General features: G+C 47.5%; 1 pseudogene across 1 annotated transcript in view; it reads right to left on the reverse strand.

Annotated features, from left to right (window-relative positions):
• The window catches only part of LOC311105472 (alpha-2-macroglobulin-like), a 41,374-nt pseudogene that overhangs the window by 11,087 nt on the left and 15,350 nt on the right, over positions 1-14,937 (reverse strand). Inside the window, exons 9-17 of the transcript in view lie at positions 5,743-5,991; positions 5,446-5,572; positions 5,200-5,321; positions 5,055-5,106; positions 3,810-3,893; positions 3,492-3,668; positions 2,876-2,951; positions 2,498-2,654; positions 2,276-2,350 (exon numbers count right to left, since the gene is read on the reverse strand). The product of the transcript in view is annotated as an alpha-2-macroglobulin-like (transcript). The remainder of the gene's footprint in view (positions 1-2,275; positions 2,351-2,497; positions 2,655-2,875; positions 2,952-3,491; positions 3,669-3,809; positions 3,894-5,054; positions 5,107-5,199; positions 5,322-5,445; positions 5,573-5,742; positions 5,992-14,937) is intronic.

Here is a 14,937-nt window from a genome sequence, read left to right on the forward strand (position 1 = left end):
TACCGTCACGGAACAAAAACCCACAAACACAAGGTGAAGACACACAGTTTAAATATGGCTCCCAATCAGAGATAACGAGCCGACAGCTGACACTCGTTACCTCCGATTGGGAGTCACTCAATACAAACATAGACATCGACAACCTAGACACCCAACATAGAACATGAACACATAGAATGCACACACCCTGGCTCAACATAATGAGTCCCAGAGCCAGGGTGTGACAGTACCCCCCCCTAAAGGCGCGGACTGCGACCGCGCCTCAAAAACCCCAAACAGGGGAGGGCTGGGCGGGCATACCTCCTCGGTGGCGGTTCTGGCTCCGGCCTTGACCACCACCCTCCGATACACCCCCCATAGTACCCCTGGTCCTGTCTAGCCCCGCTGGCCGGAGCCGGACTGACGACACGCGCCCCTGGCTTGGTGCGTGGAACAGGAATGGACCGGAATGGGCTGGCGACGCGCACCACAGACTTGGTGCGGAGAGCAGGAACGAGCCGGACAGGGCTGACGACGCACCCCGTAGGCTTGGTGCGTGGAGGAGGAACGGGCCTTACCAGGCTGACGACTCGCACCCCGGGCTTTGTGCGTGGAGGAGGAACGGGCCTTACCAGGCTGACGACTCGCACCCCTGGCTTTGTGCGTGGAGGAGGAACGGGCCTTACCAGGCTGACTTCTCGCACCCCTGGCTTTGTGCGTGGAGGAGGAACGGGCCTTACCAGGCTGACTTCTCGCACCCCTGGCTTTGTGCGTGGAGGAGGAACGGGCCTTACCAGGCTGACTTCTCGCACCCCTGGCTTAGTGCGAGTGGCAGGAACAGGCCGGACCGGGCTGGCGACGCGCACCGTAGGTTTGGTGCGAGTGGCAGGAACAGGCCGGGTCGGGCTGGCGACGCGCACCGTAGACTTGGTGCGGGTGGCAGGAACAGGCCGGACCGGGCTGGCGACGCGCACCGTAGGTTTGGTGCGAGTGGCAGGAACAGGCCGGACCGGGCTGGCGACGCGCACCGTAGGTTTGGTGCGAGTGGCAGGAACAGGCCGGGTCGGGCTGGCGACGCGCACCGTAGACTTGGTGCGGGTGGCAGGAACAGGCCGGGTCGGGCTGGCGACGCGCACCGTAGACTTGGTGCGGGTGGCAGGAACAGGCCGGACCGGGCTGGCGACGCGCACCGTAGACTTGGTGCGGGTGGCAGGAACAGGCCGGACCGGGCTGGCGACGCGCACCGTAGGTTTGGTGCGGGTGGCAGGAACAGGCCGGGTCGGGCTGGCGACGCACACCGTAGGTCTAGTGCGTGGAGCAGGAACAGGCCGGGCTGGGCTGGCGACGCACACCGTAGGTCTGGTACGTGGAGCAGGAACAGGCCGGACAGGGCTGTCGACGCACACCTTAGGCTTTGTGCGTGGAGCAGGAACAGGCCGGGCTGGGCTGGCGACGCACACCGTGGACTTGGTGCGTGGAGTAGGAACAGGCCGGTCCATACTGGGAACACACACCACTGGCCTTAACCGGGGATCAGGAACGGGCCGGACCGGACTGGTAACACACCTCAGTCTCTCACGCCGTGCCTCCACTACTTCCCTCCCTCTACTCGCCAATGGCTCCCGTAATCCGGTTGCCTTCTCTCCACGTCTCCCTGTGGCAGCCTCCTGCTGCCCAGCCGCCCAAGCCATGTGCCCCCCCCAAAAAACTTTTTGGGGTTGCCTCTCGTCCTTCCGACGATGGCCCTGCTGACGCCGTTGCTCCTCTCTCGCCAGGGCCTTGATCCTCCCCCAAGGTCCCTTGCCCCCGAGCATGTCCTCCCAGGACCACGATTTGCCCACCTGGGCCATCGCCAGCCTCTCGATCTCCTTACCCGGCGCTTCCTCCCATGTCCAGTCTCCTTGCTCCTGGACACGCTGCTTGGTCCTTTTTTGGTGGGTTTTTTCTGTCACGATCGTCTGGGTAAGGAGTAGTAGACCAAGGCGCAGCGTGTGAAATAAACATGACTTTATTTAATTAAAGCACGAAAACCAAAACAAAACACGATTCATGAAGTCCACGGTTAAACATACCGTCACGGAACAAAAACCCACAAACACAAGGTGAAGACACACAGTTTAAATATGGCTCCCAATCAGAGATAACGAGCCGACAGCTGACACTCGTTACCTCCGATTGGGAGTCACTCAATACAAACATAGACATCGACAACCTAGACACCCAACATAGAACATGAACACATAGAATGCACACACCCTGGCTCAACATAATGAGTCCCAGAGCCAGGGTGTGACACCGACACTGACATGTTGAGCTCCAGCATTGAAGCAGTGATGTAGGCCGTCAGTGTGACTTCATCTGTCACCCCACCCTACAAAACAATGTCAAAATACTAAAACGTGTATAAACTGTATTTAGCCTGATACAATTCTGTTGAAATCATCATTCACTATTTTATGGCTGGTCTGACGAGACATACAACTACATCTTCTAATCAGTTTATTATCAATATAAATACCTTCATTCTGTTATTAAAGAGTTTCCCCAATCTGATGAAACAGCCATGTTTGCCTTGTCGACGTTCTAACCAAGTCTTGGCTTGCTCAATTTTTGCCGGGTCAATATAGATGAAAGACTGTGCTTTGCCAAAGGATCTCAAGACAAAAGCAGTCAGCCTGAGGAAAGAGAACTTGATTTGAATGTCCCGTCATAATACCCACATAAGGTTGTCATAAACATGACTTAGAGCTTGACATTACATGCAATGACAGCTTATTTTAACTTATGTCACATCCATGGTCTCTGTCAGAGACAATGCCATTTGATTGGTCAATACTTAATTGAAACAGACACAGTTATAATGTGTTTACCAGTAGGTGAAAAACACAATACTCACCAAGTGTTGCCCGAGCCTTGTCCAAATGTGCTGTATGCACCATCAAAATGCTTGTAGTTCAGCTGCCTTTGGTAACCTGTCGGCGTGTTTTTAGAGTGAACAACAAAGAGACCATGTGTTTTTTATAGTCACTGACCGTGTGCCCCAAATGGCACCCTATTCCCTATAAAGTACACAACTTTTGCCAGGAAAAAATTAGTGCGCTATTTAGGGAATAGGCAGGGTTGGGTAGATTACTTTCTAAAGGTAATCCGTTACAGTTACTAGTTGCCTGTCCAAAACTGTAATCAGTTACTCCCCAACCCTTGGGGTGCCATTTGGGATGCAGCCTCAATATTCTCTGATCAAATGATTTCAGTGGGGAAACATCTGGAAGTCCCTACATGTGTTGGGTCAGTGATGCTCTGTTGATAAGACACTGTGATGTCATCTATGCTGGAGCGCTATAATTTACATGATAGCAGGGTCGTAGTCATTAGGGCACACTGTGGTGAAACTTTTTTTTTAATTATTCAATGGAAAACAAACAAAGGGGCTCTTATTGGACAAATCCAGCCCTGTTTTCTTCCGTTTGGTGTCTAATCAATACGATCCATATTTTGTGGGACTCTCTTACCACTAGTGAGGAACTTGGTAGCCTTGTCTCGAATTGCTGGAGTGAGCTGCTCTGTGTTCCTCAGGTACTCCAGGATGTAGATATTGGGGGCTAGGAGGGCCATATTCTGCTCTCCACACCCATATGGCATCTGCAACAGTCCATCCAGGTTCTTGAGGGCCCGACCCAGGATTTCCCCTACAGAGAAACATGGGACTTCCGTAAGACTGTCCTCTATAGCAAACAGCAGCGTTATCACTGGAGAAGGGTTGCTTTTCCCACCACTATGCCTATCTAAATTCACTACGCCTCTCTAAACAATACAATGGTTTATTTTACCCAGGACTGAGAGGGACATTCGATCAGATCCATCCACCACATTCTTGGGGAGTTGCAGTTCCACATCCTCTGTCAGAGCTTCTCCTATGGACACAGATGATAAGATGAATGGAGATGATCAGTTCAACCAAAGTGATGTCATGACTCTCCTGGCTGAGGATCCAAAGGCCTCAGATCAGCTAACAATGGAACATTATTTCTATCATCCGAATGTTAAGAATGGTCAGTGGGGTCCTAAAGAACAATGATGTCATATTGTTTATTATTTTGTGATGTCATTAAGGATGGTATCAATAAATAACTGTAACTCGGAAAATTTACACATTCTATCTATCAAGTTTACACCCAAATGTTGTATAAAATATATGATTAAAGATGAGAGTATTTTGGTGAAGATAGGAATGTGATTTTAGTCTTCTAATGCGATAATTGTTTTTCATATAAACTTTTGCCCAGTCAGTAACCACGCCCCAAGGGAGCACAGACATTGTGTTGGCGTGATGGAACACCCCCTTTTGACCCAAGGATAAAAAGCCTTGGTAACAAAATGTACATTTAGATCAGAAAGCGTGGATCTGTGGCTCTCATCAACACCTTCCCCATAGGAGTGATTGGTTTCTACAGAGAGACGACAAACAAAGACAGACACGTAAATACATTCATTAATTTTTCTCAGAATGTGCGGTGGTTAGGGTGCTAAGTATTCGGATTAATGTGGAGCGTAGTTTCTAAATGTTATACGATAAGTTTGACTCTCTTTGTCCCTCTCTCCCGCCTTCTTTATCTACCCCCCCTTTCCTTTGATAACCAAGCAGTCATGCTGTTGTTTGTCCGCTAGGGACCTTTTCTCATGTATTAAGTATGTATGTACTCTGTGTTATTATTTAGTTAGCTAGTAAATAAATAATTAAGCAAATTTGTGTATTGCTGACTCATAAGTAAGGTTGGGGTTCTTGCGGATCCAAGGATTATGCGACGTTCAGAATGAGACTGATATGAGGTAATGATTAATAAGTGACTGTTATCGATATAAAACATATGTATATTTTAGAGTTACATTCGGGAGATGGTAACTCTATTAACAACTTCTTCCGTGGTGCCCCAAATCCTAATGAGTTAATTGTTACATGATTAATTTAATCGAGTGACAATTAAACATAGTTAGTTGATTCAATAAATAACAGTCATCACATTAATACAATTCAGTTCACTACATTGAACATTCAAAGTTCATGCATTACTGACTAGTTGGACATAGCAACCAGTTGTAGGTGTCGGTCTTCTCTGTTCCCTCCGCCTGAGAGGAGAGGAGATTATTTTCAGTCAAAGGCAGTTACACTAGATGGTATCTGTACAGCAGTAAGTTTCACCACAGCAGTAGACTACATACCTTCACCAGCAGGCTATGTGTGACTGTGTCGATGCGTCCTCTCTCTGGTACGTTCACAATTTCATTGTCACATGCAGCGTGGGACTGGACATCCTCTGCACTAACGGACACGTTCAAATCCCCTACACACACATTGACAGACAGAGTGCAGCACAGGTTACACAACATCCAATACGGTGACTGAGAGTACACAACTCAGGTTGACATCCATTCTGCTGTTTGAACGGTTGAAGACTGATGACTTACCCAGGACAGATGGTGCCATTGTCCAACTGAAGGTCTTTTGTCCATTGGCACACAAGCATGATGAGTACTGGACATCATTCAAGGGTGTGAGAGTGTAGTCTAAGGAGTGAGCCGGAGTCACAGAAACCTGCCAAATAGGAACAATTTAAACAAAACATGGAAAACCCAAGAATGATACCCTGGATCTACATTTAAAAAAAAATAAACACTGACTAGATAAACTGCAACAAAACAAAACACAAGATTTTAAACAACTTAAGAAACAACTCAAGAAACGATCATGATGCAGTACCGTACCATGATGCACTTGGACAGGTAGTTGACTGACTAGATAAACTGTAGTTGAACACAGTGGCCTTCAGCTCAAAGTGCTCTCCACGGATGATGGAGTAGGGCAGGGTGAACTCTAGGAAGAAGGGCTGGAAGACAGTGATCTCCACCGGAGGAGCCAGACCGAAGCCACCAGGGGCCAGGCAGAATGCCTCTGTCTCCCAGGTGGTGATGGTGTCTGGGACTGTAAGGGGCATGTATGCTGTTCCAGATTCCCTGTACAGAGGTCAGAGTTCAAACAGAAAGCCACTAAGTGAAAATAGGAAAATTGAGCCACACTTGTCTCTAGAAAACCATACACAAAATTCATAATTTGACCAAATATTTTGGAAGAGGTCATCATTTCATGGAGCCTGTAAAGGAAGAACCCACATGGAAAAAGTGGTAAGCAAGTTAGGTAAAAAAAAAAGATTTTCACCAAGTCAAATTAATTTATTGTGTTAGAGGTTTCATGATCCTTGTATCTAAACCAAAGTAGATAATTCAAATTGTTCTATGCATCATTTGGGGTCTCTATAAACTTCAATTTGAGGTCCTAAACCTAGCATGAACGTGTATCGTTGTACCTGTGTGGGCTAATATAGTCCAAATATTTGCCTTGGGGTAAGTTAAGCCAATGGTTAAGCCAATAGAGAGCAATAGTAATGGTGTATTTATGTAGGCACTAACTCCTCAATGGTTCGTTGGACAAAGCCTATGGGAAAATGAATGGAGTTTTTGTAGGGTTTTTGGATAAACAAAAATAAGGTCTGTGCTAAAAACAGGGATTATGTAATCTGATTACAAGAATGAACATTGTAAGAATGCTACATTCTTAAAAACAGCTGATTACATTCAGGATTACTTAATCTAATATCAATAGGAACATTTGATAAAACTCTGTCATCATTGCTGTCATTTAGCACGCCATCAAGATTTCTAACATGCTCTCAGAGATGTTATTGTTCTGCTGATCACCCATCAAGGATGGATGGCTTCTGTTGAAGGTAAGGCTTCCAAAACATTTACACCTGGCCCACTGGTCAATCAGACAGTCCTCTGGACTGCAGAGTTCCTGCTTGCTGCTTTGAAGCAGTGCAGTTTCGGGAAAAACACAGTATTGAAAGCAACCACTATTGTTGCTGTTCAAGAGATAAGGGTCACAGATTTCTGGTCTGTATTGTATCAATTATTGAACAAAAAGCAATATTAAATAGGTGGGTGCATAGGCCATTCAAAGTGGGTGCATAGGCCTATACATTACACTTACTGTTAGATATCAATAAGACGGCTAACTATCAGTTATAGCCTATATTTAGTTAGCGATCTAGCTAACCACTTCCTCAGGTGGTGAATTAGCCCCAAATGAATTAGCCTATGTGATATTAGTGCCAAAAAATATGTAGACAAATGAATATCTATTGAACAAAAACATCAGAAAATTCTGGAAAAATATTTTTATAGTAAAATAATAACAATTGCCTAATTGTCAAACCCCACATACATGACAATCACTGGTTCTTGAATCATAACATTTTAGTAGTCTAGTACACTTGTTAATTAAATACTTTGAATTACTTTATAAGACGCTGAGGCTACACATTTTTTATATTGTGTGACCCCACTGTAAATGTGGTGCAACCAAATCATTAGCTGGTGCCACCAACTGAACATTTTAGTATGGAGCCATGTGACTATGCTCTTACACATAGAATAGATAGCACACTAGTCCCCAATTTGGAAATACTCATGTTTCTAAATGAAAAAATGCTGAATTAGATTAATGTTTTTAAATGTTTTAAAATGTCTGGTGTTAGAAGTGACAGTAATCCAAAAGTAATAAAATGCAATCGGATTACATTAATCATTTTGAGTAATCCATTACATTCCTGATTACTTTATTTTTCATGTAACTGTAATCAGTAACGGATTACATTTTTCAAGTAATCCGCCCAACCCTGCCCAGGCTTAATGCAAGGCATTATCGCTGGGATATGACGTACAGTGCCTTGCAAAAGTATTCATCCCCCTTGGCGTTTTTCCTATTTTGTTGCATTACAACCTGTAATTTAAATTGATTTTTATTTGGATTTCATGTAATGGACATACACAAAATAGACCAAATTGGTGAAGTGAAATGAAAAAAATTACTTGTTTCAAAAAATTCCACCTTGGCAATAACAAATGGAAGAGTAGCTCAACCGAGCTACTCGCTCTCACAAATACAATCACTCACAAAGACAAGGGGATCAGAGGGAACACTTATACACATACTAATTAGGGGAATGAGCACCAGGTGTGTGTGATTGACAAGACAAGACATGACAAGTGGATTGATGAGAATGGGATCGGCAGTAGCTAGTAAGCCAGTGACGACGAACGCCGAAACCTGCCCGAACAAGGAGGGGAGGCAGCCTCGGCGGAAGTCGTGACAGTACCCCCTCCTTGACGCGCGGCTCCAGCAGTGCGCCGACCCCGGCCTCGGGGACGGCCAGGAGGACGCGGAGCAGGGCGAGTCGGATGGTGACGGTGGAAATCCCTCAACAGGGAGGGTTCGAGGATGTCCCTCCTTGGGACCCAACACCGTTCCTCCGGACCGTACCCCTCCCACTTTACAAGATATTGAAGGCCCCCCACCCGATGCCTCGAATCCAGTATGGAATGGACCGATTACGCCGGGGCCCCCTCGATGTCCAGAGGAGGTGGAGGAACCTCCCGTACCTCAGACTCCTGGAGCGGACCAGCTACAACTGGCCTGAAGAGGGACACATGAAACGAGGGGTTAATACGGTAATCAGGGGGGAGTAACAACCTGTATGTAACCTCGTTTATCCTCCTCAGGACTTTAAACGGCCCCACAAACCGCGGGCTCAGCTTCCAGCAGGGCAGACAGAGGGGTATATTCCGGGTCGAGAGCCAGACCTGATCCCCCGGGGCCTCCCTGCGGTGGCGGTCAGCGTTCGCCTTCTGACGATGCACGGCGCGCTGGAGGCGAATGTGGGAAGCGTCCCAAGTCTCCTCCGCGCACCGAAACCAGTCATCCACCGCAGGAGCATCGGTCTGGCTCTGGTGCCACGGTGCCAGGAGCGGTTGGTAACCCAAAACACATTGGAAGGGTGTTAGGTTAGTGGAGGAGTGGCGGAGAGAGTTCTGAGCGTATTCTGCCCATGGCAGGAACACGACCACTCCCCCGGTCGGTCCTGATAGTAGGTCCGCAGGTACCTACCCACATCTTGATTCACCCTTTCCACCGGCCCATTACTCTCGGGGTGAAATCCAGAGGTCAGGCTGAGTGAGACCCCCAGACGTTCCATGAACGCCTTACAGATTCTAGACGTGAACTGGGGACCTCGGTCGGATACTATATCCTCTGGTACCCCGTAGTGCCAGAAGACGTGAGTAAACAGAGCCTCCGTAAACAGAGCCTCCGCAGTTTGTAGGGCCGTGGGAAGACAGGGCAGACGAAGGAGGTGGCAGGACTTCGAAAAGAGATCCACAACAACCAGGATAGTGGTGTTACCTTGGGAGAGGGGAAGATCAGTAAGAAAATCAATACTAAGTTGAGACCATGGTCGTTGTGGAACTGGTAAAGGTTGTAGCTTACCCGCTGGGAGGTGCCTAGGTGCCTTACTCTGGTTGCACAATGAGCAGGAGGAAACATACACCCTCACGTCCTTAGCCAAGGAAGGCCACCAGTACTTCTCGGTCAGGCAGCGCATTGTACGACCGATACCTGGATGACCAGAGGAGGGTGCCGTGTGTGCCCAGTAGATCATACGATCACGGATAAGCGCAGGCACGTACTGCAGCCCAGCTGGACACTGCAGTTGAGATGGATCTGTGCGTAATGCCTGCACTATATATGCGTCCATCGCCCATACTACCAGCGCCACAATGCATGAGGCCGGGAGTATGGGGGTGTTGTCTCTGGGCCTCTCCTCTGTGTCATACAGCCGAGACAGTGCGTCTGCCTTCACGTTCTTCGTACCCGGAATTTATGAGAGTGTGAAATCAAACCCGAGTGCTGGGATAAGACAGCGCCTATCCCTACCTCGGACGCATCCACCTCCACTACGAACGGTAGTGATGAATCGGGGTGAGCCAGTACCGGGGCTGAGGTGAACAGACCACGCAATCTACTGAAGGCCAAATCAGCCTCAGCAGACCAGCGGAGCCGGGACGGCCCACCCTTCAACAAGGAGTTAATGGGAGCTGCAACCTTGCCAAAGCCCCGAATAAACCTCCGATAGTAGTTGGCAAAGCCAAGGAAGCGCTGCACCTCCTTCACCGTGGTTGGAGTCGGCCAATTACACACGGCTGAAATGCGATCTCCCTCCATCTCCACACCTGTGGTAGTAATGCGGTATCCGAGGAAGGAGATTGACTGCTGGAAAAACTCACACTTCTCTTAGGGCATCACCAGGTATTCATAATGCCTCGAGGTTGTGCTGAATGCTGTTTTCCACTCATCCCCTTCCCGAATACGCACCAGGTTGTAGGCACTCCTGAGGTCTAATTTCGTGAAAAAACGGGCCCCATGCATTGACTCAATCACTGAAGGAATGAGGGGAAGAGGATAACTAAATCGTACCGTCACCTTATTCAGTGGTCGATAATCAATGCACGGGCGTAAACCGCCATCTTTCTTCTTCGCAAAGAAGAAACTCGAGGAAGCAGGTGAAGTGGAGGGACGTTTATACCCCTGGCGCAGGGACTCGGTGACGTATGTTTCCATAGCCTCCGTTTCAGCCTGCGACAGGGGATACACATGATTCCTGGGAGGTACAACATCTACCCGAAGGTTTATCGTGCAATCCCCCTCCTGATGAGGTGGTAATTTAGTCAATTGCGTCTTGAAAAACGCAAGCGCCAGATCATGGTATTCGGGGGGAATGCACACGGTGGGGGTACCGTCTGGACTTTCCACCGTGGTCGCACCAACGGAAACACCTAGATACCTACCCGGACACTCACCACCCCGTAAGAACCCTCTGCGGCCATGAAAAATTGGGGTTGTGAAGGGCTAACCACGCAATACCTAAGACTACAGGGTAAGCAGGAGACTCAATAATCAAAAAAGTGATATGCTCAACATGCGTCTCCTGTGTAATCATGGTGACTGGTACAGTAACCTCCTTAACCAACCCGGACCCTAATGGTCGACTATCAAGTGCTCTGATGGGGAGTGGAATGGATAGGGGAACCAATGAAATGCCTTGATGGCGTGCAAATGCCCTGTCCATAAAGTTCCCAGCTGCGCCTGAATCGACTAGCGCCTTACACTGGGAAACTACCAGGTGATCGGGAAAGGAGATAGATAAGGTACAGTGCGCCGCAAAGGGCCCTGAACAAGTTTGGGTGTTCGTTACCTGGGGTGATGCGTGAGTACCCTGCCTACCGCCTCCAGACCCAAAGGAACGTTTACTGCGACGTGAGGTGGATTGTCCCTTCGTGCCACCAGAGTGGCACTGTCGCTGTCCTCCTGCGCTCTCTCGACCGGCGGCTCCCCCCAGCTCCATCTGCTCGGGGTCAGAGACGTCCGGAGTGGGAACGGGCAGATCCCTACCAGGACGTCCTCTGGCTGCTAGCAGATTGTCCAGCCGGATGGCCATGTCCACCAGTTGGGAGAACGATAGCATGGCATCACGGCAGGCTAGCTCCCGTCGGACGTCCTCCCTTAGGTGGCACTGTAAATGGCCGATCAGGGCCCGCTCGTTCCACCAGGACCCCGCCGCCAGCGTCCGGAACTCCAGCGCGTAGTCCTGTGTGGTCCTTGTCCCCGCCTCAGGCGGGTGATTGAAAACGGTCCGAAAGAGGCGAGCAGACTCCCTGTAGTCCTCCAATGCGGCAGCTCCCTCGTTCCACACCGCGTTGGCCCACTCCAGGGCTCTCCCACAAAGGCAGGAAACGAGGACAGATACCTTCTCCCACTCCAGTGGCGCCGGCCTGATGCTGGAGAAATATATCTCTAGTTGGAGCAGAAATCCCTTACATCGCACTGCTATCCCATCAAACGCCGGTGGCCGGGATATCTGGATACCTCCAGGGGCTGGGGTGTTGGTGGCTGGATCCGGTTGACCAGCTGGTCTCGATAGATCGGGTCCTCTCTTCTCCAGGCGTTGTACTACCTGAAGAACCCAATCCATCGCTTCCCCCAAGCTGGCCAGCATCGAGGAATGCTCCTGGACCCTTGCCACAACTCCAGACATGCGGTCTTCTCCTGCTGACTCCATATCAGATCAGGTGAGTGATTCTGTGACGAGGTGTGAATGAAGGAGTCAGGCGCAGGAGGTAAAACACCGAAGTACAGAGTTTATTCCGTTTATATAAATAAAACGAACCCAGCGTCAAAACGAAACTATCACAAGGGAAATATTCCACCTTGGCAATAACAAATGGAAGAGTAGCTCAACCGAGCTACTCGCTCTCACAAATACAATCACTCACAAAGACAAGGGGAACAGAGGGAGCACTTTTACACATACTAATTAGGGGAATGAGCACCAGGTGTGTGTGATTGACAAGACAAGACATGACAAGTGGAGTGATGAGAATAGGATCGGCAGTAGCTAGTAAGCCGGTGACGACGAACGCCAAAACCTGTCCGAACAAGGAGTGGAGGCAGCCTCGGCGGAAGTCGTGACAGGTGCGTGCATATGCATTCACCCCCTTTGCTATGAAGCCCCTAAATAAGATCTGGTGCAACCAATTACCTTCAGAAGTCACATAATTAGTTAAATAAAGTCCACCTGTGTGCAATCTAAGTGTCACATGATCTGTCACATGATCTCAGTATATATACACCTGTTCTGAAAGGCCCCAGAGTCTGCAACACCACTAAGCAAGTGGCACCACCAAGCAAGCGGCACCATGAAGACCAAGGTGCTCTCCAAACAGGTCAGGGACAAAGTTGTGGAGAAGTACAGATCAGGGTTGGGTTGTAAAAAACTATCAGAAACGTTGAGTATCTCACGGAGCACCATTAAATCCATTATTAGAAAATTGAAAGAATATGGCACCACAACAAACCTGCCAAGAGAGGGCCGCCCACCAAAACTCACGGACCAGGCAAGGAGGGCATTAATCAGAGAGGCAACAAAGAGACCAAAGATAACCCTGAAGGAGCTGCAAAGCTGCACAGTGGAGATTGGAGTATCTGTCCATAGGACCACTTTAAGCCATACACTACACAGAGCTGGGCTTTACGGAAGAGTGGCCAGAAAAAAGCCATTGCTTAAAGAAAAAAACGCATGTGGGAGACTCCCCAGACATATGGAAGAAGGTACTCTGGTCAGATGAGACAAGAATTGAGCTTTTTAGCCATCAAGGAAAAAGCTATGTCTGGCGCAAACCCAACACCTCTCATCACCCCGAGAACACCATCCCCACAGTGAAACATGGTGGTGGCAGCATCATGCTGTGGGGATGTTTTTCATCGGCAGGGACTGGGAAACTGGTCAGAATTGAAGGAATGATGGAGGCGCTAAATACAGGGACATTCTTGAGGGAAACCTGTTTCAGTCTTCCAGAGATTTGAGACTGGGACAGAGGTTCACCTTCCAGCAGGACAATGACCCTAAGCATACTGCTAAAGCAACACTTGAGTGGTTTAACGGGAAACATTTAAATGTCTTGGAATGGCCTAGTCAAAGCCCAGACCTCAATCCAGGGTGAATAGTTACGCACGCTCAAGTTTTCAGTTTTTTTGTCTTATTTCTTGTTTGTCTCACCCCAAAAAATATTTTGCATCTTCAAAGTGGTAGGCATGTTGTGTAAATCAAAGGATACAAACCCCCCCAAAATCAATTTTGATTCCAGGTTGTAAGGCAACAAAAAATGAAAAATGCCAATGGGGGTGAATACTTTCGAAAGCCACTGTAACAACAGGTCAGGCTTATGTTAAAAGTGTTTAAAAAAAGTTTAAAGCATTTGTTAGGTGTTAAGCCTGTGTTAAATTCTGCTTAAAACGATTAAAAGACAAAAAAGTGATTGTGATTGTGTTGAATTGTGTTTGGGAAATAGAGATAGACATGAACCAGGTTTCCATTCAACCTTTTTGCGCGCGTAAAGTATGTTTGATAAAAAATGTCATGACAGGCCTGAAGGAAACAGAACATTTGTCTGTAAAAATTTCCAATTGTCGACAAAAAAAATACGCTAGACAAGGTGGGACCTTTTTGTGTCAGTAAAATAAATTATGCGAGAAATGGTGGTGGAAACACTTTTATGGGCAAATATTGATATAATAACCATCATATCTAAGTAAACTTGGAATCACGCGATGACATGTTGTGTGGTCCTCCCACTACAACTCGCCGGGAGAACATGCAGTTTATTAGGCTTCAGATTAAATAAATATTGAGGGTTTTATTCTGGTGACATGATGATCGATGCTTGGCTGTCATTTGACAAATAAAAAGAACCTCGCTCTTTTGTCCATTACAATCTCATCATATAGTCAATTTGATGGAAATATCTCCGGTGGGAAAATACGCATATTGTTTTTATGCGGATTGTAGAAAATATTTGCATGAAAATCTGTCGCCAATCAGATGGAAACCTAGCTATGGTTTTAAAAAGGTAGTGGTAATATTTCATTCAATACAGAAATGTGTAGGCAGCTTAACTTACCCCTTGTGCCAAGAGACCAATTCTTTGGGACGAGCTATGTTTTCAATACTGTAATGTTTACATGAATTATGATTATTTCCAGGGATACACAACATCCTGAAATATATGTCGATATCTTTGTTAGAAAGAATACTATCTTTCCCTTGACAGAGTGATGCTGAATGTAAAACATTTATCAATTATACACCACTCTCCCCTACTCTGTAATGCAGTTTAATGAGGTACAGGTTCCTAATCTAGACCACTAATGTATGTTTGATATAGGTGGGTTGGTTGTTTAGCAACAAAACTGACAGGTACGCAACTATGGGGCAAAACAGACGGGGTTGGCTTAGATTGTTGACAAGTTAACTATATTTTGCCTCCAAATGCTTATTGAAAACATAAATACATTTGCACAATGAGCACTTGTTGTTTCTCAAATAAATCATTACAGTTGCTGGTTAGCTAGCTAGCGAATTTTTGGCATATTAGCATAGACATGACATGAGTCAAAACACCTCAAAACAAGCCATGGTATCAATAATAAGATACTACGAGCTGAAACGAGCC

The sequence above is a fragment of the Coregonus lavaretus genome, assembly GCF_964263955.1.
Source record: "Coregonus lavaretus genome assembly, chromosome: 30".
Classification (NCBI taxonomy): domain Eukaryota; kingdom Metazoa; phylum Chordata; class Actinopteri; order Salmoniformes; family Salmonidae; genus Coregonus; species Coregonus lavaretus.